This window comes from Macaca thibetana, chromosome 5 (assembly GCF_024542745.1).
Source record: "Macaca thibetana thibetana isolate TM-01 chromosome 5, ASM2454274v1, whole genome shotgun sequence".
In the NCBI taxonomy this organism is placed as follows: Eukaryota; Metazoa; Chordata; class Mammalia; order Primates; family Cercopithecidae; genus Macaca; species Macaca thibetana.
Window position 1 is genome coordinate 125,497,847 of NC_065582.1, and position 26,870 is coordinate 125,524,716.

Below are 26,870 nucleotides of genomic sequence, written 5' to 3' on the forward strand. Positions count from 1 at the left end.
TGTCTCACTCTGTCACCAGGCTGGAATGCAGTGGCATAATCATAGCTCACTGCAGCCTCAGGCTCCTGGGCTCAAGTGATCCTCCTGCCTCAACTTCCTGAGTAGCTGGGACCACAGGTGTGTACCATCATACCCAGCTAATTTTCAAAATTATTATTTTCTGTAGAGATGGGGTCTTGCTATGATGTCCAAGCTTGTCTCAAACTGCTGGGATCAATTGATCCTCCCACCTTGGCCTCTCAAAATGCTAAGATTACAGGTGGGAGCCACTACATCTGGCCTCTCTTTAGGATTTTTATTCCAAGGTAAATAGTAGTGATCATAGCTCAATAATATTATTAATATTCTGAACATTATCAATGTTTATAGGAAATTAATTCTATTTAATTAACTGATTTAAACTTTCTTTCCCTTAGTTTATTAAGGAGTTACATTTTCGTTATAAAAATATGCCTTTGATATTTTAATGAAATTTAACAGAAAAACAGAATTACACTACCAGAAATTTGTTTAAGTACTCCTCTGCATTTCAATCAAGGATATCATAAAGCAAAAATGAAGTTTTATTATATTTATGATATTATAATAAGATATTTTAACATTAATTTCAAATAGGTGTGACTCAAGGTCATATAGGATCATTCTTTTTAAGAATAAAATGGAAAGATATAAAACATGTCTTTTATATATAAGGTAGGTGAGAAAAAAGATAGAAAATATGAGGTTTTTTAGTCCAGAGATTATTTGGTTTGGTCTGTACTATTCCATTCAATTTTTTACCCGTCAAATTTTCCATTCATGGGACAACACCTATTAAACAGCATTTGTGTATGTCCAAGGGTTTGTTTAACTTAAAGAGATACAAAATATACACGTTTTCCAAACAAAAATGGCTGGTTCAAAGTTCTATGACCAGTGACATGTAAACTGAAGCAATCAGTGCACGTCTGGATGCTCTGTTAAAATTTCAAAGGTTACCATGCGTGGGCTTTAGAATTTGTTTAGAGAAGCAGTGATAACCTTGACTCTCTTTCAGCAGAAGTACAAGTTTATTAATGTAAGACTCAGTACTACTATTCACAGTTTAATCATTTATGTTTTTACCTTAAGGTTCAAGTAGTTACGTATTTCCACTATAGGTTACTTGATTCTTAAAACTAGGTGACTATATTTTATGTTTGCTTTTACCCCATGCTCCATTATTTTAAGTTGTTCTTTTTGGAGTTTAATTTTAATTAAGCTTATTCAACTCAATGTGAGATGGTCGAATGCAGCTAATAGGATGTTTAACAGTCTCTGTAGAAAGAGGATTGGGCTTGTGACTTGATTGCCAAACTCAAGTTTAGGGTTTTTCTTGTTTAATTTCTTAATTGCTGAAAGAGAAATAGACCTTAATTTTTTACATAAACCAGATACTTCCCTTTGAATTGAAGAAATCTCTTGTGCATTGGTTAAAGAAGTTTAATCTTTCAATGAAAACATATCAAAGATAATTGGTTGAGGTCGAATCTCATCAAAACTCATGTAACAGGTGCTTAATATGCAAGAACATTTACTCAATGAGCACCTCCTACTGCTTATTCAGATTTCCTCTTTCCCATTTTTAATGTGATACGTTCTCAGTTTTCTTTTAAGGTTTCTAAAAGATAGATCTGCATTTCTACTTTATAATATATATAACCAAACCACAATTGTTACTATCTCTTGATTTAATCATCCTTTTACCTACCATAAAAATAATTTTGTTTTGTAGATGTTGCTCTGAAAATATTTTGTTTGACATCTATATTTAACATACATATTTACTGGTTATTTTGGCAGAAGTTGGTAAATCTTCCTACTCTTCCCTAGGTTATCTATTTTAGATATTTTAAATGAAGACTAGGATAATAGACAGCTAGTAATTCCCAACTCAGAAGAATTAGGTTTTTGTCCTGACTCTGCCACTCACTAGCATTTTAATCTAGGACAAGTTTGTTCTTGTCTCTGGACTTTCCTCATTGCCTTCCAGTGCTGTTAGAAGAATTGTATTTGACATTATACAAGGAATATTGTTGCATTAACATATAGCAATATTATAATCATTGTAAGTTCCTGAAACGAAAGACTCGTGCCTGTTTAATTAAATTATGTGGATCCTATTTTGAGCTAAAAATACTCATGATCTAACAAATGATTTATTTTTTGTTTGTGAGTTTAAATAGCAAGACTTAAAATGTAAAAAATGAAATAATAATCAGTCATGTTTGTAACTAAAGATAATATTGAACAGAATAAAATTAAATAAAATATCAGTTTGTTTCAGATAATTCAGGTAGTGATTTGTCATGTAGAGGATCTAATAATTTGGTTCTGAAGGCAGCAAAATGACCAATAAAATAATAGGGGTAACATTTCTCTTTATTAAGTATATTTATTTTGATTTAGGAAGACAAAGCAGAAGAAAATTGACTGTCTAAAAATGAATTTTATATATTTTATATTATTATTATTATTATTATTATTATTGCTTGAGACAGGGTCTTGCTCTGTCACCCAGATTGGAGTGCAGTGGCATGATCATGACTCATGGCAGCCTTGATCTCCTGGGTTCAAGTGATTCTCCTGCCTTAAACTCTTGAGTAGCTGGCCCTACAGACACACACCACCACGCTCAGCTAATTTTGTAATTTTTTTTTTTGACTGGCTCTTGCCATGTTATCCCAGCTGGTCGTGAACTCCTGAGTTTAAGTTATCCTCCTGCCTCAGCCTCCCAAAGTGCTGGGATTACAGACATGAACCACCGCACCTGGCCATGTTTTTTTTTATATTATTAATTCAGCAAACACTTGTTGAATATCTACTCACTCATTTAAAAAATACTTACTGTATACTCAGTATTCTACCCATTTGGGATACAGTGACAATCAAGACAGGCAAAGTACCAAACCACAAGAAGCCTACAGTCTAGAGTAAGAGGTGTTTTATAATTAAGGGCGGGGAGCTGGATCCATTGAAGGCCTTCAAAAGGTAGGATGAAAATTTAAATAAAATTCAGACTCTAGTAAGAAGACGGGCCAAGAAGTCTGAATTCTTCATTGGACCTCCATTTTCAAGATATAATAGCAAATATTATAATGTTGAAGAGAATTTCAGGGTTACAATGTTATTTTTTTCCAAAGATAGGTTACTTTTGATGACATTATCAATTAAATTAGCAATGCCAGGAGTCTTGAGTCACATTTGTTTATAGATCTTTGACAACAACATGTTTGTTCAGCCCTGCCCCATGCTCTTGTTTAATGTGTAGGGAAGCTGGAAGAGTTCTATGAGTCTAACATAATTAGTTGTCCATAATGAATAAACTACATGGACTTTGTGAATCTTATGCATGCAGCAGAGTAGAGTGGTTAAGAGCATGAATTTTAAAGCCAAACTGCCTGGGTTTGCATCCTGACCCTATTCATTATTTACTAGGTGTGCACCCTTGAACAAATTAAACTACTTAGCCTGATCCTTCAGGCTCCTCATCTGCTAAATAAGCATAATAATAGTACCTACCTCGGTTGTGACGATTAAATACATGCATATGTGTAAAGTGTTAGAAACGGGCCTGTTCCATCATAAGTGCTATTTAGGTGTTTCTTTCAGGGACTAAGGCTCATTTTCCTTGCCTTATGTTACCCAGTTTTGACTCTTAGGAACTGGTTAGGTTTTAGAGATGGAGGGAAAAATCCATACTTTACAATAGTTTCAGAGGAATCAAAATTGTGGAAAGCACCTTATAAATCATGTGGTCTAGTCCCTTCATTTTATACATGAGAAAATTGAGATCCAATAAATTGAGTTACATGTCTAACATGAATTTAAATAGTCTCCCATTAGGCAGGTAAATTCAATGTAGCTTAACAGTGTTGGTCACCGTAATTCAGCTGCGATCATGAAATATCCAGATTATTTGAGCCACCTTGGATTATAAAGACCCACTAAATTAAACTGAGATCTACGATCTTCAGTGTACTCAAGGCTACAAATGGGATAAGAAAACTCAAGTAAAATTCAAGCTTCCTGATTTTAATTTATGATCATAATGTACTGTACTGAGGGAAGCACATATAAAAAATACGTGGTAACAGTTGTGTTGTATTAAGGGAGAGCATGTCTATAAAAGTATTTTTTCCTAAGGTTTTATTATCTGTTAGCTCTTTGTTGGTGTCAGCTGAGTTTCTTTTTGATCTCAGACAATGAGTTTACTCTTATGTCACTCTCTTATGTTCAATGACATATCTGTGATGACAGATAAAGACCTGTCTTTAAAGATGCATGCACAAGTGTGACTGTATGTTTTGTAAGTAAAGCAGTTATGCAAGAATGTAACTTTTCTTTTTTTTTATTTTTTGAGACAGGTTCTCACTCTGTTGCCTAGGCCGGAGTGCAGTGGTGCAATCTTGGCTCTCAACCTCTGCCTCCTAGGTTCAAGTGAATCTCGTGCCTCAGCCTCCTGAGTATCTGGGATTACAGGCATGTGCTATCACACCCGGTTAATTTTTGTATTTTAATAGAGATGGGTTTCACCATGTTGGCCAGGCTGGTCTCGAACTTCTGATGTCATGTGATCTGCCTGCCTCTGCCTCCCAAAGTGCTGGAATTACAGGAATGAGCCATTGTAGGTTAACAGCAAAATTAAGAGGCAGATACAGGGATTTCCCATATTCCATAGCCCCTACTCCATTATCAACTCTCCCCACCAGAGTGATACATTTGTTACAATTGATGAACCTGCATTGACACATCCTAATCACCCAGAGTCCGTAGTTTACTTTAATTAGTGTTCCCTCTTGGTATTGTGCATTTTATGTTTTGGGCAAATTTATGACATGCATCACCATTACAGTATCATGCAGAGTAGGTTCACTACCCTAAAAATCCTCTGTGCTCTGCCTCTTTATCCCTCCCTCCCTCCTAACATCTGGCAACTACTGATTTTTTTTTTTTTTTTTTGCTGTCTCCATTTTCTAGAATGTCACAGAGTTGGAATTATACAGCACATATGTAGCCTTTTCAAACTAGCTCATTACATTTAGTACTATGCATTTAAGTTTCTTCCATGTCTTTTTATGATTTGCTAACTCATTTCTTTATTATTATTAATAATTTTTCATTGTCTAGATGAACTATAGTTTATCCATTCACCTACATAAGGACAATCTTGCCTCCAGGATTTGGCAATTACGAATAAAGCTGCTATAAATACACATGTGTAGATTTTGGTGTGAACATAGCTTTCGACACCTTTGGGTAAATAACAAAAAGCATGATTGCTGGTTCATATGGCAAGAGTATGCTTAGTTTTGGAAAAAACTGCCAAACTGTCTTTCAAACAGGCCGTACCTGTATATTTTGCAGTCCAGCAGCAACGAATGAGAGTTCCTGTTGCTCCACATCTTTGGCAACGTTTGGTGTCAGTGTTCTGGATTCTGGCCATTCCAGTAGGTGTGTAGTGGTAACTCCTAGTTATTTCAATATGTATTTCCCTGATGACATATTATGCGGAGTGTCTTTTCATATTCTTGTTTGCCATCTGTGTGTCTTGTTTGGTGAAGTATCTGTTAAATCTTTGATCCATATTTTAATCAGGTTGTTTGCTTTCTTATTGTTGTGTTTTAAGAGTGTTGTATGTTTTGGATAACAGTCCTTTATCAGTTGTTTTTTGGAAATATTTTCTCTTAGCCTATGGCTTTTTCATTTCATTCTCTTGATAGTGTCTTTTGCAGAACAGAAAATTTTAATTTTAATGAAGTCCAGCTTATCATCTCTTAATTTATGTTACACCTTTGTTGTCATATCTAAGAAGTTGTTGCCAAAGCCAAGGTCATCTAGAATTTCTCCTATGTTATATTATAGGAGGTTTATAGTTTTGTGTTTGCATTTAAGTCTGTAAAGTGTTTTGAGTTAGTTTTTATGAAGGGTGTAAGGCATGTACCTAGTCATTTTTTCTATATGAATGTCTACTTGTTCCAGCACCATTTGTTGAAAATATCTTTTACTCATTGCATTACTTTTGCTCCTTTGTCAAATATCAGCTGATCATAATTCCATTCATGTGTATTTGCATGTATGTGACTCTTTTTGGGCTTTCTATTCTGTTCCACTGATCTATTTGCTTAGTCTTTTGTCAATACCACATTGTCTTGATTACTGTCAATTATATTTAAGTCTTGAAGTTAGGTAGTGTCAGATCTCTGATTTTGTTCAGCCAACCCAGAGTTGGCTATTGTAGGTCTTTTGTCTGTCCATTTAAACTTTAGAATAAGTTTGTCAATATCAACAAAATAATTTGCTGGGATTTTGATTGTGATTCCTAACTTGATTCTATAAATCAAGTTTTGATTGTGATTCCTAAGAACTGACATCTTTACAATATTGAGTTTTCTTATCTATTAACATGGAATGTCTTTTCATTTATTTAGTTATTCTTTGATTTCTTCAATCAGAGTTTTGTGGTTGTTCTCATATAAATCTTGTACATGTTTTGTTAGATTTATATCTAAGTATTTCATTTTTTGAAGTGCTACTGTAAACAATATTGTGTTTTTAATTTTAAATTCCACTTATTCGTTGCTGATATATATGAAAACAATTGACTTTTGCATATTAACCTCGTATCCTCCAACCTTGCTATAATTGCTTTTGTTTTCCTAATTCTTTTGGATTTTCTGCACAGATGATTATGTCATCTGCAAACAAAGACAGACATTTGCAACAATGTTGAAAAACATTGTTGAGGTGACATTCTTTCTTTGATCCTGAAAACTTTCCTTAAACTTTTGTAAGTCAAATTCATTTCCATTTTGAACCTGCGTAAAGTGGAGAAATATTCACCGTCAACAGTTTGGTGTCCCCTTGCTTTCCTTGAGTTGATTCATCTAATGCCAAGACATTGGGTGAGGGCTCATTGGTCCCTTGGTTGTTTGTCTATACAGTTCTCTGCTGAGATGTGAGTCATTGCCCATCTGGTTCTCTATTCTCTGTCTATGCAGTTCACCCCAGAAGTGTCCCTCCATCTTGTTGGGCAGTCGCTTTACTGCTGTTCAAACTCTCTATTCCTTTTATCCTTTTATACCTAGCTTAAGGATGTTGAATCATTTGGTTACTTCTCCTGATTTTTGTGAATTTGCCTAAGGTTGGGACAGTTTAAGACATGAGACATGGTCATTTTCTTTGTGGGGTCTTGTCTTGCCCCTTTCCTGAGGGCTTTCCTAGAAAGGACTCTCTTTTTCTCTCAGAGGATACTATTGTTTTTCCTTGCCTTTCCTATGCTATTCCAGAAAGAGTCTTTCAAGCAAGCCCCTTCTCTTCAACCACCATTATTGTTTTTAAAATAATGTCAACTTTTAGTTTAGATTCATGCGGTGTATGTGCAGGTTTGTTACATGGGTACATTGCCTGAGGTGTGGGATATGAATGATCTTGTCACTTAGGTTGTGAGCATAGTACCCAATAGTTAGTTTTCACCCCTTTCCCTTCTTTTCCTCCCCTCTTTCTTTATCCCCAGTGTCATTGTTGCCATTTTTATGTCCACAAGTACCCAATGTGCTTCTCAGTGAGAATGTATGGTATTTGATTTTCTGTTTCTGCATTAATTCTCTTAGGATAATGGCCTCCAGCTGTGTTCATGTTGCTTCAAAGGACATGCATAATTTTATCCTTTTTTATGGCTGTGTAGTTTTCCATAGTGTATAAGTATCATATTTTCTATTTCTTTTTTTAAAAATATTTTTTCTTTTTATTTAACTTTTATTTTGGTATATGCACAGGTTTTTTATATAGGTAAACTTGTGTCATGGGGATTTGTCATACAGATTATTTTATCATACAGGTAGTAAGCCTAGTACACATTAGTTATTTTTCCTTATCCTCTTGTTGCTTCCAACCTCCACCCTCCAATAGCTCCCAGCGTGTATTATTCTCCTCTATGTGTTCATGTGTTTTTATCATTTAGCTCCCTCTTATAAGTGAGAACATGCACTATTGGTTTTTTGTTCCTGCATAAGTTTGCTAAGGATAATAGCCTCTGGCCTCCAGCTCCATCCATGTTTTTGCAAAAGATGTGATCTCATTTTTTATGGCTGCAGAGTATTTCATGGTGTTCTACATTTTCTGTATCCAACCTACCATTAATAGGCACCTAGGTTGCTTCCATGTCTTTGCTATTGTGAACACAGCTGCAATGAACATACAAGTGCATGTGTCTTTTTGGTAGAATGATTTATTTTCCTTTGGATATATATCCAATAATGAGATTTCTGGGTTGACTGGTAGTTCTACTGTTAGTTCTCTGAGAAATCTCCAATCGCTTTCCAAAGTGGTTGAACTAATGTACATTCGCACCAACGGTGTAGGTGTTCCATTTACTCTGCAGCCTCACCAGCGTCTGTAATTTCTGACATTTTCTTAGTAGCCATTTTGACAGGTGTGAGACGGTGTCTTATTGTGGTTTTGAGTTACATTTTTCTGATGATTAGTGATGTTGAACAGTTTTTCATATGTTTGTTGGCTGCTTGTTTGTTTTCTTTTGAGAAGTGTCTGTTCATATGTTTTGCCTGCTTTTTAAAAGGGTTACTTGTTTTTTGCTGGATTTATTTATTTATTTGTTTAGAGATGGAGTCTCACTCTGTTGCCCAGGCTGGAGTGCAGTGGCATGATTTTGGCTCCCTGCAAACCTCCGCCTCCCGGGTTCAAGCAATTCTCCTGCCTCAGCCTCCTGAGCAGCTGGGATTACAGGCGCCCACCACCATGCCTAGCTAATTTTTGTATTTTTAGTAGAGATGGGGTTTCTCCATGTTGGTCAGGCTGGTCTCGAACTCCTGACCTCAGATGATCCTCATGCCTCAGCCTCCCAAAGTGCTGGGATTACAGACATGAACCACCACACCCGGCTTTTTTGCTTGTCAAATTAAGTTCCTTCTTGATTTTGGATATTAGACTTTTGTTGGATGCATAGTTTGCAAGTATTTTGTCCCATTCTGTACATTGTGTTACTCCGTTGACAGTTTCTTTTGCTGAGCAGAAGCTCTTTAGTTTAATTAGGTCCCATTTGTCAATTTTTATTTTTGTTGCAATTGCTTTTGAAGACTTTGTCACAAATTCTTTCCTAAGGCTGATGTGCTGATTGGTGTTTCCTAGGTTTTCTTCTAGGATTCTAATAGGTAGAGGTCTTACATTTCAATCTTTAGTCTATCCTGAGTTAGTTTTTCAGAGATCATATTCTTACTACTTTCCTCCACATCTGTTTTTTCTCCCCATCCTGATAGGTTATTTCTAGCATCTTCTCAGATCATTTTCTCTTTCTCAAATATTTCTCCCAAACATTCTGCTTATGTCAAGAATGCTTTCAGTTTCTCTAGGAGCTTAGGTTTTAGAAACTAACATTTAAAAAAAAAACAAACCTTTGTTCATGCTTTTCATGCTTTACCTCCCTTCTCCAAAGCATGTAGCACACACTGTCAACAGGTTGATGACAAAAATTAACATTTTCTCAAGAAAAAAAGAGAATGTATTAGATCAAGAAATGTTACCCCATCATATAGTTATTAATATTTATTTTACTTTGTGAGGTTGGGTTGGCTTCAGTTTGTGTGTTTTTGTAACTATCCAGATGACAGTGATGGCAGTGTCAACCCCAAAGATTTTTGGAATCCTATAAAATAAGGTAATCCTGAGGGTTTTTATTGACTTTTTTTTCATTAATATGTCTTAGTTGTCCATATTTTTCAGGTACATGTAATATTTTGATATGTGTGTACAATGTATAATCATCATATCAGGATAATTGGGATATCTAACACCCCAAACATTTATCTTTTCTTTGTGTTGGCAATATTACAATTTTTCTCTTCTAGGTGTTTTGAAATATAAATTATTCACTTTAACTTCTTACTGTAGTATCAAATACTAGAACTTGTTCTTCTACTTAATTGTATTTTTGTATTCATCAAAGGCATTTTTATGTTATATTAAAATAGAAGTTAAGGATCTTTAGAGAAATGCTACCTACTATGATGCTATTTTTTGAATGATAAATGAGGATTATTTAACAATGAGCCCTAATTCATTTTGAAAAACAATTAGTGCTAGATATCAGAAAAACTTATGAATTATACATAGTAAATACCATCTTCTGCATTTGTAGTGTAAACTGAGACACTGAAAAGTAACTCACCCCAAGTTTAGTGACTGACCCAGTGGCTGACCTGTTTTAACATTTATATGCAGGTGTCTGCTATGAACCTAGCACTATTCTAAGCACTGTCCCTGAAATCGTTTTCGAGTTTGTGTGTAATATGACACTGATTGCAATTTCTAAGGGACTTTTTCACATTGGAAGAGGTAAAGTAATTTTCCCAAGTACTGTAGAAAACTGACATTATAATCCCTAGTTTTATTTCACCATATTGTTTCTTACAAATGTCTCTCCACTGGTATGTTATAAATGGGCTCAGCAGAATATGTGGGATATAACAATAAAATATATTTTTAGTATTTCCCAAAATTAGATCACTGTCATATTTAAGTGAATGAGTCTTATATTAATCATTGCCGCTTTTAGAGCTGTAAACTGTCACTTGCATTACAGAATGATGAGACTCGTTTGTTGATTCTCTGCCCATGAAATCTCCAGTTAATACACAAATGACAGACTCAGCATTTCTCCTTCTCTCAGAGATAGGCTAGTTCTTGAAGGTCATTTTTTTTTGTGTGTAGACTTTCTGTAATTCATTTGCTCAGAGTATACTTTTCAATGGACATAGTTCACTCCTTGTTGATTAGAGTTGTAGAGTATTTGCTGTCTGCCTGAGTTTTGCAAATTATCAGTGGTAAAGGATTAAAGTGTAAACATAAGGTCATTGGTCTTCGAAGTGGTGGATGGGCTGATATTACAGTTTAAAAATATTTAAATGAATTTATTCTTTAATATATTGAAGGATTTCTACAGGGCATATTTTTTAGGCAAAAGAAATGAACTATGATCAGAGGTGATTCTAAAGTGTAAGGTGTTGGATCTTCTATATATTACATTTTGAAAGTACTATGAATGAATGGAAATACATCTTGCTTGTTATTCTATTAAGCTATCACAGTCTCCTATCTTGTATTAGAGATTTTTGTGGTGTGTCTTTGCTTTTAATTTGCAAAATCTGTGTAAGGAATTAATGTGCATATTAATAGTTTTCTGTTTCACAAAGGCTTAAAATTGTTTTTTTCTTTTTTAAAATTATACTTTAAGTTCTGGGGTACATGTGCAGAACATGCAGGTTTGTTACACAGGTTTACGTGTGCTGTCGTGGTTTGCTGAACCCATCAACCCGTCACCTACATTAGGTATTTCACCTAATGCTATCCTCCCGCTAGCCACAAACTCCTCAACAGGCCCTGGTGTGTGATGTTCCCTTCCCTGTGTCCACGTGTTCTCATTGTTCAACTCCCACTTATGAGTGAGAACATGCAGTGCCTGTTTTTCTGTTCTTGTGGTAGTTTGCTGACAATGATGGTTTCCAGCTTCATCCATGTCCCTGCAAAGGACATGAAGTCATCCTTTTTTATGGCTGTATAGTATTTCATGGTCTATATATGCCACATTTTCCTTATCCAGTCTATTATTGATGGACATTTGGGTTGACTCCAAGCCTTTGCTATAGTGAATAGTGCCACAATAAACATACGTGTGCATGTGTCTTTGTAGTAGAATGATTTATAATCCTTTGGGTATATACCCAGTAATGAGATTGCTGGGTCAAATGGTATTTCTAGTTCGAGATCCTTGAGGAATCTCCATACTGTCTTCCACAATGGTGAACTAATTTACACTCCCACCAACAGTGTAAAAGCATTCCTATTTCTCCATATCCTCTCCAGCATCTGGAGAGTCAGTTAAAAAGTCAGTTTCCTGACTTTTTAATGATGGCCATTCTAACTGATATGAGATGGTATCTCATTGTGGTTTTGATTTGCATTTCTCTGATGACCACTGATGATGAGCTTTTCAATATGTTTGCTGGCTACATAATATCTTCTTTTAAGAACTGTCTGTTCATATTCTTTCCCACTTTTTGATGGGGTTGCTTATTTTTTCTTATAAATTTGTTTAAGTTCTTTGTAGATTCTGGATATTGCCCTTCATCAGATAGATAGGTTGCAAAAATTTCCCCCACCCATTCTGTAGGTTGCCTGTTCATTCTGATGATAGTTTGTTTTGCTGTGCAGAAGCTCTTTAGTTTAATTAGTTCCCATTTGTCAATTTTGGCTTCTCTTCTGTTGTCATTGCTTTTGGTGTTTTAAACAGGAAGTCTTTGCCCATGCCTATGTCATGAATGGTATTGCCTAGGCTTTCTTCTAGGAATTTTATGGTTTTAGGTCTTATGTTTAAGTCTTTAATCCATCTTGAGTTAATTTTTGTATAAGATGTGAGGAGTGTCTGCATATGCCTAGCCAGTAAAACTGTTTTTAAAACAATGTAAAATCTTAGGATTTTACATTGAGTTAACTCTTTGTCCAAATCAAACACAACTGGAAATCTATCTTGTTCTCTGTGCAGATTATTTAAATCTTAGTGTCAAGATACATAAGCACCAATATATATATCACCAAGATAGGTATTATGTCTCTAAATCAGAGTGTGATGTGATTATCCAATAATGGTTCATGGGGATAACCAAGTGATATTAGAAAAAAATACTAATTTGGCACTCAGTAGGACTGCAAATAAGTAAAAATGGAAGCCTGGAAACTGAAAACAAATTCAAATTAAGTTTTCCTATCAAGGTAAACTTAGCTTTTATTTTGTTTCATATATATATAAGCAATTAATAATAATGTAGTGAGTTTGCCCCATATGTTTCACCATATATTTAACTCTCTTAAGTACTGTTGGTGACAAAGAAATAAAATAACTGGGAATTTTAGCCTCTACTGTCTTTAAAGTGCTTATAAGTTAGTTGTAGAATGATAATAACAGTCCTAACTCTGCTACTAACAAGCAACATTACATTGCATAAGTGTCTGAGTCTACTTTTCTAGACTTGTACATCACAGATGCTCTTGATTTTCCTCTTACTTTTCACCTTCTCCATTTCACTGGCTTCCTCTGGCCCCTCCTCCACCCTCAGACCCCTAAATGTAGTATGGAAGTTTCCACCCTCAACTTTCATCTTTTTCCTGTCTACATTTTCCTCCTGGGTGATCAGATGATCTCTTTGAACACTATCTATGTACTATTATTTTCAAATTTTTATCCGTTGCCGGAAGTCCTCCCATGAATTCTAGATTCATATATTGTACAACATCACATTTCTACCAGGATGTCTAACAAGTATTTCAAACTTAACAAGGCCAAACAGAACTAGTAACTACCTTCCTTAAGCCTAGTGTATATCCTCCCATTTCCCCCTTTCCATGTACCCCCCATTCCCCGGCCTTTTCTGTTTCTGTAAATGGTGACAGCATTTTCTCAGTTGTTTAGGTCAAACCTAAGTCATTATTGAATCTTTTTTCTTTCTTACACCTCACACCTAATTTTTCAGTGATTACTGACAGTGCTGCTCACAAAATATATTCACAACGAAAACATTTTCAGAATAGTCAGGCCACTGCTGACCACTTTGCTTGCTATTACCATCATTCAGATCTCAATGAGAGTGTTACTTCCTCAGACAGCCCTTCTCTGACACCTTCAGGAAAGCTGTAGCCCTTCACTATCATACTCACTCTCAGTACCTGATTTTATTATCATCTTCAACTTATCAGTACATGGAAGGTTTATTTATTTACTTGTTAATTTGCTGTCTTCTGCACTGGAATGTAAACTCCTTCAGGTCAAAGAATATGTACAGTCTATTCAATGTTGAATCCCTAGCACTTAGAATAGAGACTGGCACATGGTAAGTAATCAAAAAAATTTGCTGATGGTTTGGTTAACTGGCCTTTATATTTTAATCTGTAAAACAAAGGGAATGAAACCAATGATCTCTAAGGACTTTTCCAGGCCTAAGATTCTTTTCTATTCTCTTAATACTGAATTGGTTTGAATAATGAGGATAGCAAAATGTCCAAGTTGTACCCATTTTTTGAGACCTAGTTAAGTCACATCTCTAACCACTTGAACCCATAGAACTTTCTTCCTTCCTGTGTGAACAACCGTAGAGTCTCTATGTTAGTTCACGGCTAGCCAAATACCTTTGCCTTGTTAGTTAAGTGCCCTCGCATGCATATTTATAATTGCAATTTCACTTGAACACTTTTGAAGTAAGACCCTATGCTGGTCTCCCCTGTTTTTCTTACGGCATTAATGATAACACTAGTTAAAATTCGTTGAGTGTCAATACAAGGAAGGCAATGTTTATACTTGATAAGCATTAACTAATTTAATTCTTACAGCTACCCCATAAATTAAGATTATTATTTATTCTCAAGAGAGAAAATCAAGGCACAGCGTGTTGAAGTACCTTGCCCACACAGCTAGTAAGAAGTGGAGCTGGTATTCAAACTTGAGAAGTCTAATTCCAAACTAATGCTCTTAATCAATGCACAGTAATATTTCATGTGGTACCTAGCTCGGACACTAGAAATATGTGGGAAGTAGAACAGACACTAGATATTCATTTGAGTGTGCTCAGTGAATAAATAAGAAATAAACAAAAATGTGCAGCAGTAGTTCTATGAAGTGACTGTATATCTCACCCAGAAAATCTCTAAGTAGTTATTACTGGAAGGACTCTCATTCTCATGAATACCTTGTTTTATTCTGATTGCTGCCTTCACATGACTTGCATTTGTATTTATCATTCCACTTCACTCTGCTTCTGCTTAATCCAGCAGTTTTGCATCTGAGCAACCATCTGTCTTTAAACAAATTCCACAAATGTAATCATCAGTACAGCTAAACCAAAAACAAATTCAAACCTAATCTTCCCGGAAGATCAGAAGTTGGTGTAGGTTAAAAAGACTTTACGAGTTTTCAAGAGTATTCTTTTTACATGTTTTCTAGCAGTGACAAAGTAATAAGTAATAAGAGTATCAGTTAAAATATAAAATAATGCTTTGTGTGGCTATTTAAAAGATTGTAGAATAGGCCAGGTGTGGTGGCTCATACCTGTAATCCCAATACTTTGGGAGGCTGAGGAGTGCGAACCACCTGAGGTCAGGAGTTCAAGACCAGCCTGGCCAACATGGGGAAACCCCCATCTCTACTAAAAACACAAAAATTAGCAGGGCCCGTAATCCCAGCTGCTCAGGAGGCTGAGGCAGGAGAATCGCTTGAACCCGGGAGGCAGAGGTTGCAGGGAGCTGAGATTGCGCCATTGCACTCCAGACTGGGTGATAAGAGAAAGACTCAGTCTCAAGAAAAAAGAAATGATAGAATAAAGCAATATGAAACAGTAGATTTCATCTTGTATTTATTGTGAGACTCTGAAATTAGAAATAGTCATGGATGTTTCTCATTCCCAACATGGTTGCAAGTGTCTGTTTTCTTCTTCGGCATGTACTGCCCCATGGACTAATGATTTGTTTTGCTGCTGTGGGTTACAGGAAAGGTACAAAGCAAGGCCTTTATGACACTTAGAAAGCCTATTTAAGATAAACAAATAATAAAGCACAAGACGAAAAGGGTACACCCTCATCTTAGGTCGCAATTCAGTCTCCCTCCTCCCCCAAATTTTCTGTTGCCAATAACAATGAATGTAGCTTTGTCAACATAATAATAGTTTTGAGGGACTGTCAGAGAATAGTTGTCCTAATTTTTTGAAAGGCATCATAGCATATATGTATCTTGAACGTCTCTTTGCTGTTTTGTTCACTAGCTATTGACCTTGGGCAACTTACTTAATCTTAGCTACTTTATGTTAACCTCAGTTTCCTCAGTTGTAAAATGCAGTAATGACAATGCTATTCTAGTAAGATTTCCAGAAGAGCAAATATGCTACTGCTGATAAAGCACTGCTGAGAACAGGGACTGGCATGTTTGAAGGCATTTTATAAGTGCTTGCTAAACAAACAGAGCGTCCCCTGCTGTCCTCTTTCCCCTCACACACTCAGTGGTTCAGTAGAGTTAATATAGTTCTAATCCAAAATAAATACACTTGAGATTTTAGTGTTTGCAGCTTTATAATGAATAAATGCAAAATTTCTATTATTGTTATTTTCAATTACTATTGGCAATAAACTCATGGACTTTTATTATACTTTCATGGATATCAAGGAGTAGATGGACATCAGACTGGAAATGGCTTATTTGTTCATTTATTTATTTATTCATTCATTCATTCAATCAACAAATATTTATAGAGCACTTGCTACATGCTAGGAATGTATGTGATTACTTATGTGAATCTTAAATTTGCTAGAGACGGGGATATAGCAATCTTTCTTTGTTTTTTCATAATACAATCACTTGGAAAGTTTTTACTCACTGAATTTAATTCATAGGTTTAATTACTATCTACTGTCTAGTACTGAACTGAGATTTTGTGAAGAATACAGTGAACAGGGCAAATGTTTACTCTTGTAAAATGATTACAATTTAATAAAATCTTATAAATTCAAGAGATGTTATCTCATTGTGGTTTTGATTTGCATTTCTCTGATGGCCAGTGATGATGAGCATTTTTTCATGTGTCTGTTGGCTGTATGAATGTCTTCTTTTGAGAAATGTCTGTTCATATCCTTTGCCCACTTTTTGATGGGGTTGTTTGTTTTTTTCTTGTAAATTTGTTTGAGTTCTTTGTAGGTTCTGGATATTAGCCCTTTGTCAGATGAGTAGATTGCAAAAATTGTCTCCCACTCTGTAGGTTGCCTGTTCACTCTGATGGTAGTTTCTTTTGCTGTGCAGAAGCTCTTTAGTTTAATTAGATCCCATTTGTCAATTTTGGCTTTTGCTGCCGTTGCTTTTGGTGTTTTAGACATGAAGTCTTTGCCCATGCCTATGTCCTGAATGGTACTACCTAGGTTTTCCTCTAGGATTTTTATGGTATTAGGTCTAACATTTAAGTCTCTAATCCATCTTGAATGAATTTTCGTATAAGGAGTAAGGAAAGGATCCAGTTTCAGCTTTCTACTTACGGCTAGCCAATTTTCCCAGCACCATTTATTAAATAGGGAATCCTTTCCCCATTTCTTGTTTCTCTCAGGTTTGTCAAAGATCAGATGGCTATAGATGTGTGGTATTATTTCTGAGGACTCTGTTCTGTTCCATTGGTCTATATCTCTGTTTTGGTACCAGTACCATGCTGTTTTGGTTACTGTAGCCTTGTAGTATAGTTTGAAGTCAGGTAGCGTGATGCCTCCAGCTTTGTTCTTTTGACTTAGGATTGTCTTGGAGATGCGGGCTCTTAGAATGGCGATCAGTTAGAATGGCGATCATTAAAAAGTCAGGAAACAACAGGTGCTGGAGAGGATGTGGAGAAATAGGAACACTTTTACACTGTTGGTGGGATTGTAAACTAGTTCAACCATTATGGAAAACAGTATGGCGATTCCTCAAGGATCTAGAACTAGATGTACTATATGACCCAGCCATCCCATTACTGGGTATATACCCAAAGGATTATAAATTATGCTGCTATAAAGACACATGCACACGTATGTTTATTGCGGCACTATTCACAATAGCAAAGACTTGGAACCAACCCAAATGTCCATCAGTGACAAATTGGATTAAGAAAATGTGGCACATATACACCATGGAATACTATGCAGTGATAAAAAAGGATGAGTTTGTGTCCTTTGTAGGGACATGGATGCAGCTGGAAACCATCATTCTTAGCAAACTATCACAAGAACAGAAAACCAAACACCGCATGTTCTCACTCATAGGTGGGAACTGAACAATGAGATCACTTGGACTCAGGAAGGGGAACATCACACACCGGGGCCTATCATGGGGAGGGGGGAGGGGGGAGGGGGGAGGGATTGCATTTTGAGTTATACCTGATGTAAATGACGAGTTGATGGGTGCAGCACACCAACAAGGCACAAGTATACATATGTAACAAACCTGCACGTTATGCACATGTACCCTACAACTTAAAGTATAATAATAATAAATAAATTAAAAAAAAAATAAATTCAAGAGATGTAACTGAGAATGAAAACAAAGTAATAGAGATCATCAGAAGACAGTGAGAAGAATGTAAGCCTGGGAAAAGAGAAGGTCTGGAGGTGTGCTCTGGAGATGGGAAGATTTAGATAGATACAAAGCAGGGGAAATCATCATGGTGGGAGAAAGTCCAATAAGCAGAGATTTGCATCTGAAAATGAACATGACCCCCTGGGTAAAAGGAAGATGACCTAATAGCACCTTGCACATCTTCTCATCTACTATGGCATTTAACACCTTGTAGGCTTGCAAAATATGTTACAGGGAGTATTACTGAGTCAATGGGAAAATTTATTCATGAAAGAGAATAACAGATAATATTATGGAGGTCATTTCTTCACATATTTGTTCATTTGTCTCCTCACCTATTTAACAGACATTGAACACACACATGCCAGTCATTTGCCAGCCACTGGGGATATTGCTGTGATAAAGAAAGACAGAGCTTCTGCTTTCAGGGACATTATAAACTAGTGGAATCAGATTACAGAGTATGTTGCTTTTGTTTTGTTTTTTGTTTTTTTTTTTTAATTTGGAGACAGGGTCTTGCTTTGTTGCCCAGGCTGGAGTACAGTGGCATGATTATAGCTCACCACAGACTTGAACTCCTGGCTCAAGCAATCTCCCACCTCAGCCTTCTGAGCAGCTGAGACTACAGGTGTGCACTACCACTCCTGAGCAATTTAATTTGTGTGTGTGTGTGTGTGTGTGTGTGTGTGTGTGTACAGACAGGATCTCACTTTGTTGTCCAGGCTAGTATCAATCTCCTGGGCTCAAGCAGTCCTCCCAGTTTGGCCTTCCACAGTGTTGGGATTATAGGTCTGAGCCACCTTGTCCTGCTAGATTACAGAACATTTTGAATACCAAAGCAAGAAGCTTGGCATTTATTTAAAATGTTATGGGGAACAAATAAAACATCGTAAAGAGAGGAAAGTTTTAGTATTCATCAGAGTAGATAGGGAGTAGAAGTATGATCATTAATTCAGAGTTTATTGTAATAACTCAGGTGTGATTTGGTGAGAGCCCGAACCAAACTGGTGTCGGTGCCCTGGTGAATAAGAATAAATGTGAAAATGGGTCAAAACAATTTAACTAACAGATAGATCAAAACTGTTTAGGGACATATTGGATACTTTAAGTTAAGGAGAAGAAACTATTAAAGGTACTCTGAAGCTATCAAATGGTGTGGCATGAAAACTTATGGTATCATAAGCCAAATGGGTACATTTTTGAAAAAAAATTAGATGGGGGTTATGGAGGGAAAATGGCCAATTGACTAAGAGCACACTGACATACCGAAGTGATGTCAAGTGGGTTTCATGAGGAGGAATGGATTTCCAAGTTTTTTTGACAGTGACCTGAGTAAAACGCAGATTTTACATGATGACCTGATATACACCTGTATAACAAAACTTTCACAAAATGGTACTAATCCCACTATAGGCAATTTATGCTGATCAATTCTATTCTATTAATTTTATTTTACTAAACAATACTGGCCATGACATCCTAAATTTATTTCATGACCCTGTTTGAAAGTTGTTCTAAAGATAGTTGAAAATTAGGAACTTTCTATAGTAGGTGTGTTGTAGAAATTTTGGCAATGAGGCCCTTATAGAAGAAAGGTCAAGGCTAATCCAGATTTTGGAGTTGTGCCATATGACATTAGGAAATAAGCTTGAGTTCACAGGGTATAGAGGTTTTTCCTAGATGATCATGACTACAAACAGAACAGTTTCTAATGCATGGATAAATTAGTTACGTATACCCCAGGATGTGGATGACAAAGAATAGTAGAAATAGCATGAAATATCATCACTGACTATTTTTTTTACTGTAAAATGTATGTTTTAGTTTAAAAATAAAGGTACCTGTGTTAATATTTAACTACACTGGATTTTTCCTAGTGAGTAAAGCAGTATCCCCAATATCCTCCTCCCCGTGCTTGTAGGTACATTTCATATTTGATATTTTCTACGATTATGAACAGTTTTAAGGTACAGTGAGATTGAAAGAAAGAATAACCCTTGAATGGACAGACTTGTGACTGTTAGTTTAATTTGGCCAATCAAGAAGTAACTGCACCAATGTAGTAAGTGGCCATGAGCAAGTTTCTCTACAACAAAAAACATTGCTTCACAGAGTGGTTGAGTCACTGGAAAGATTTTCATATTTAAACTCCTTTAGCATCCCCTTTATCTACTCACCTAAACCAAATACAAAATAATATCAATGGGAATTAGTACTGGGTTGGGACTTGGATTTGAGTGGGGAGGCCAAAGAAGAGCCAGCCATAACAGCACATTGTAAGTATTGAGTAACATTCTGGGCAATGAATGTGGTGTGGCTGCTGGGCCAATAGGGTATATCTTTGGGCTATTTAAATAGACCCTGTTTTGGCTAGTGACTAGAATATTTTTAACCTCTTTGGTTGGTCAGGATTGATGTAAGGCAGCTTCTGCTAGCCTGTTTACCTTCGTGGTATCCCTTTACACTAATTTCTGGATTGCATTCTAATGAGAAAAGACAAATGTAGAGGATGCATGGTATCAAGTTGCTCATGGACATTTACCATATGGGTACAGTTGACTCTTGATCTGACAAATTAAATTGACAGTCAATGAAAGTTTCGAATGGCTTCTGTATCCAAGGCATGATCTGGATCTAGTGTTAGATATAGTGAGGATAAGCCATAGTTAGTGCTTTCAAGAAACTTATTATATTGGGGGATGTAGGATATAAATTGTAGCATTTATTTTGTATGCAAACATTAATCTAAAAACCTCAATGATCCAAATAGAAAAGGAAAAAAGCTTTCTGAACAGTCAAACAGAGATTCCAAAGTTCAAGCACCAAAGTTCAGACCCTAACAGTTATTTACAAGGGTCAGTTAACCTTTTGTTCTAGTGGGATAGGACTCCCATGGTGAGATTCGAAGAACTGTGGAACCACTGTTTCAGGTTCTTTTTCCACTTTGTCACCCGTTTGAAATTCCATCCATTAGGAATTAACTGGCATGACGGCAGTCCCTTCTACAATAAAATGCCTCCATTCTAGAAAGGTTAGATATGGGGGAGGAAATGGAGTGTTGATGAGATTAGGAGCATGGGGTTGAGATGGGAGGTTTTGTGAGATTTTGTGGAATTAGCTTAGTAAGATTTTTAATCTTTAAGACCTACCCAAGTTTGCCAACAGGTTAAGAAAGGGAAGTTTTGGTATGAGATTTATGTTAGAAAGGAGGCACATGGAACTTAGAGGCTGAGTAGTAGTTGGAAAGGTGGGACGCCTAAGAGATAGATGTTTGAGGTATACAGAAGGCCGTGGAATGGGAGAGAGAAATGATCATTTTCATGCTTAGTTTTGCCTGGAAACCCAGATAATTGCGAACTCTGCTTTTTTTTTTTTTTTTTTTTTTTTTTTTTCTGCCTGCCAACCTGCGTTTCTTTTCTTTCTTAAAGTTCTGTAGGAAGTTTCATTGTCTTTGAAGCTGGTATCTAATTCTTTGCTTGGATCTTTTATCAAACATTTAGAAATTACACATCATCATATCCTCCTTACTTTCTTCAGTCCTCTGCCAACTCATTCCATTTCTCCAGGAAAAGGTATCTTCACAAGCAAAAATAAAGACAGTGAATACAAATTTGAAATTTGAAGTCTGTTGGATTGTATAGGTAGCTAAGGAAGTTAGAGCTCACACAGCTTATTTACACATGAGATTGTCCTTGGATTTAGAGCTTCTCCTCCACTGCTTCTTTATTATCCCAGGAGTACCTTGTATTCTACATGCATATAATTTATAATGTTTCACTATAATTATCTTATTTTCCTGTCTCCCTTGTTACATTGTGAGCTCCTTGAAATCAGCTCCTTAAAATAAGTATGAAACATTGTCTTATGGATTGTGCCCTGTCAACAAGAATGCTGTTGTTAAATAATTAGCACGTTTGTTGATGCTGGCCAATATTTGCTTTTAGATGTCATCACTCCTGATGTGCATTTTTTGTCAATTTTCCATGTAACTGCAGATATAACTTTGGACTCATCAACACAGCCATTTGCTTTCAAGACATTAAATGCTTTAAACACAGCCATTTGTTTCTAATACATTCATAACTGAAAAAATAAACAGTATAAATTAAAAAATTAAAATTGAATCAAAGTAATACTTATCTGTATTTTATCTAGTAACTTAATTTATTGCTGTTAAATACACAGGATGTGTCACTACTGTAAATCGGAAGCATTTTGCAAAAAGAGTGCCATTGTCAACATCATATGTTACTAAAATTAGTTCTTTATTTTATTTAAATGCAAATTTTTGTTGCAATATATTATTGTTAAGTGAATGATTTTAGCAAACCAAAATTTCAAAGTATTATTCTAACAAAACATTTTTATTCTTTTCAATATCTACATAATGAAAAACAAATACTGAACAATTCAATGCTTGTATACCCAAAAATATTTTACAATTATTTTGATAGCATTTACATTATGTAGTTTATTATAATTAGGCTAGAGATGAATTTCTCTCTAGAGAAAAAGTGAACATCTGCCAATTATTTATGTGATATATTTCTTAAAACTTACACTTTTTTTGGATCAAGTCATTCATTATTGATGTCAGCGCACACATAGCTACTTGGAAAATTCATGAGAATTTCAAGGCTTAAATTCCAAGCTTCAGCTGGGTTATGGGTTGAGAAAGTTTTAGCTAAGAACTGGCACTAAAAGATTACAAAACCTCTCACAAAGTCTAAAGCTATAGAAGACATCAAGGAGAAAAAATAAAAACATTTTAATAAAAACATTCTAAACTCTATCCACTAAAATTTCAACATGAGACTATTTTAGCTATACAATCTTAGTTGTTTTACAGAAGGTTTATAAAGTTCAATTTTGTAACTTTAAACTTCTTTTAAGTAACAAGTTTCTTGAATTTCATGTTTAAAACATAGAATATGATAGACTCAAAGTGCATTCATTTCTGTTTAATTTCCATCTGTGGCTATCCTTATGAGACAGGATTATATTAATTTCAATTTATATGTTTATAGATTCTATTCATTGTTAATTTATTAAGAATGAATAAACATGGATTGCAGACATAGCTGTATTTTTCTTGCATTTGAAAAACTTGATAAAAAGATATGAGAAAGTCTCATTAATATAGTTTAAATAAGTTTAAATGAACTTTTTATTCTTTAAAAATATTAAGCTGAACTAGCTAGAGCATAATACTTGAGGAGTAATTGTGAGGCTTAGGAATGAACAGGCTCTCAAACTTGAATCCTAATTGCCTAACTTGATATATTCTTTCCTACCACTCAGGTCCTTTTCTCATTTGATAAGGCTGTCACATTGAAAACATGGAATTGCAGAATGTTCAAGGTGGAAGGATCCTTACAGATGATTTAGTCCAACTTGACCTGTATGGCATAGAGATATATGCAGATGTGCATGTGCAATTCTGCAGCTAGAAACGGACACTGAGCTGGAGTAAACCGCACAGAGAAGAACTGAGGAATGTAAAGTAAAAGGTCAGGAAATTCGAATGTATATAAATTCCAGAGGCCCAGTGTAACATGAGGAAAGTCAAGGAGAGGGACTCTTTCATCATCTGAGATTTGGGGGCAGAAGGACTTAAAAGTTTGGACAAGCCAAAGATGGTGACCTGGGGTGGATTTTATGATGTAACCGTTTTTTCTCCTCATTCCCTATGAAATCTTCAGCCAATTCCATATTTCTCACTAATTCAAGTGAATATCTGGGGGGGATGGGTTATGGAGGGAAATGAGGGAGCAATTGCTTGGATTACATTCCAATTTTTTATTTGATTACAATATCTACATAAGTTTATACACTTTTATTAGCATTATAAATACCTATATAAGTTTATACACTTTTGTTCTAACTGTTTTTGGGGGAAATGTATCTCCATAAGTGAATAAGAAGTTAAATTACTGATTATGTTTCAATTGGTTAATTTGATGCTTAACAGTCTTTCACTTTTCCACTCCTCCGTATTTTGTAGAAAGCAATGCAAGCTGTTCATGATAGGAAAGATCTGCATATGTTCATTTTATAGTAGAAAAATGGTAAGATTTTTCTGTCCCCAATTTTCTCTCCAAATGAATCCAATTTTGGAATGACTTTGGGTAAAGTGGTTGTTTATATAGTCTCTGATAAAATATTGAGGATATTATTAGATATTGTTACATTTCCATGAATATGTTTCCCTTTATCTTTAAGAGAAAGAGAAGTATAACCTATCAGAGTGGGAGATGGTATAAAAGCTGGACTAAACGAATTGCTAGATGGAGGGCAAACCTAGTGTGAATGACTCAGTGAGAAGCTTCGGGAGTCCTGAGGGTAGCAGAAGGGTGCGGATTTAAAGTGACAGAGTGGCCAGAAAATGGGAGACTGGTTCAGAGATATTTCATCTACCTAAAAACTGTGCCATTTCATCTACCTAAAAACTGTGCCTTTTCCATCCCATCAAAGTGAATGCAAAACAAAGAACAAAAGGGTTAAAGGCTCAGGTTTAAATCCCAGGTATATGTACATTTCAATTGAGGTATTTTTTTTTTCTTTTCTAAATGATCAGTACACTGTTTTTCTTTCTAAAGAAAATACTTTTCTTAACTACTCTCTATTTTTAAACTTCTCGCACAAAGATGAGAAAACACTTAAAAATCATTGGGGCTATTTTTCTGTTTACCGAGTAAAGAGAATCTCTAAACCATATTTATAACTCTTACTCTAAATATTTGCATTTACCCTCATGCCAGAACCCGTTGATGACTGACTAAACAGAGTTTCAAAGTTTGAAGAACAGGAAATTTAGAAATAACTAACAATTATGTAGGTTTATTTCTCTCAGTATAGAATGTTCATATAGAATTAATGCCAGAGGTTTTCAGAGAAAAATGCAGAAATTTTTACTTTGCAAATCCAGAAGGTGCAATTGTTCAAGTATTTCTTAGTAAGAAACGTTAATGTTAAGTATGCAGATATCATTGAGAATTAAATATTTTAATTTCTAAACTATCTATTAATCTTTTAGTAGGATGCACATATGCAAAATGCCTTATTCGTACTGTAAGAAAAGATTCTTTTAGGTTTCATCAATTTTGTTTTAAAGCTGGGGCTCTTCATTAGATATAGGAAAATCAATTCGAAGCTTCTATTCAGTCATGATGAATTTGAGATTTTTTAAGGTTTCTTTGTATGTAACAATATATTACAATATAATATTGCAGTGAAAACTAGATGGACTAATATTATTCTTTTTATTTGTTAAATTAAAAAGTATGCACAGAGTATATGCATGAGTGACAAAGGCCTGAATTTGTCAATTAGTAGCAATTATATTCAACAGTAAAGATTTTATATTTGGGTAGGCCTTTCCCAAGGACTTCTATAAGGAAAAACCTAGGGTTGGTTACTGACTTCTAATAAATAATGCCTACAATTTCTAGGAAGTTAAAAGTTGACATAATTTATCCAAGAAATAATTATTTTCTTAATTTAGAAAGACAGAACAGTTTCTTTTTTCTTTTCAGATGTAGGTTTTTCTGGCTTTAGAAAAAAATGCTTGTTTTTCTTCAATGGAAATAATTCCACAGGCACACTTGTTTTATGTCTGTTCATCTGTAGTCAGAAAGACAAGTCTGGTATTTCCTTTCAGGACTCCCTTGAGTCATTAAAAAAAATCTTCCTATCTATCTATCTATCTATCTATCTATCTATCTATCTATCTATCTATCTATGTATCTATCTATCTATGTATCTATCTATCTATCATCCATCTAGCTTTGATTTTTTCCTCTTCTGTGCTTTATTATTTAATTAGTACCCATTTCTGAAGAAGAAATAAAATGACATAAGATTATAGAAAATAATTTCTTTCATTGTAAGACTGAATAGAAAAAATTTTCTTTCATTATAAGACTGAGTAGAATAAATAATACTTTGTTAGTCTCTGTGCCTCTATGTGCCATGGAGAAATTTGACTGCCGGTTTTGACTGACTTAGTTATTTAAGTAAAATAACTGGCTTAGTACTAATTATTATTATGTAGTATCAGAGAAAGTTGTTTTTCCTACTTGTTGAGCTCAGTAGTTCTTCATATTTTGAGCGAAAGAGCAGAGGTAGGATAGCTTTTCCAAGGTAGAGATAAGAACCTTGGGTAGGGAAGGAAGATTTATGAAACATTTAAAAAATTATTCTTCCCTTGCTTTGTTTTTAGACATAATGTTAAGTTTATTTTGAAATTAAAAACAACATAAAAGAACATGTGATTTTTCTACTTATTGAAAGAGAGAATTAAATACAAAACAGGGACGGAAAGAATCCTATGCCTGGTGAAGGTCAAGGATTCCCATAACCTACAGGGAATTTGGGGTCAGCCTGTCCCATTGTATATTACGGCAAAGATAATCGTCATCTCATTTGGGTCCATTTTCCTCTTTATCTCTCCTTAACTGAAGATCCCATGTGATATACCCACACTGAATCTAAATAGCCTATCTCAGGGCCTGAATCACATGTGGGCAACAGCAGGAATGGTAACAGGGAATTTCTAAGTCCTATCTTACTTGTTATTGTTGCTATGTCTTTTTCTTAGTTTGTATCTGAGGCAACATCAGCTTTTTCAGACAGAATGGCTTCAGAATAGTAAAAAAGACACAGAAGCCCTAAAATATGTATGTATGTATAGGTGTGTGTGCATGCATGA

At 35.3% G+C, this 26,870-nt stretch overlaps 1 long non-coding RNA gene across 2 annotated transcripts; it reads left to right on the plus strand.

Moving 5' to 3' along the window:
• Positions 1-25,102, plus strand: LOC126954642 (uncharacterized). 2 transcript variants are annotated; one of them, XR_007725676.1, is made up of 3 exons: positions 1-117; positions 23,462-23,670; positions 24,165-25,102. It is a non-coding gene; the product is annotated as an uncharacterized LOC126954642 (long non-coding RNA). The 2 variants fall into 2 exon arrangements; XR_007725677.1 differs by lacking the exon at positions 1-117 and adding an exon at positions 21,050-21,191.
• Positions 25,103-26,870: the final 1,768 nt, after the last annotated feature.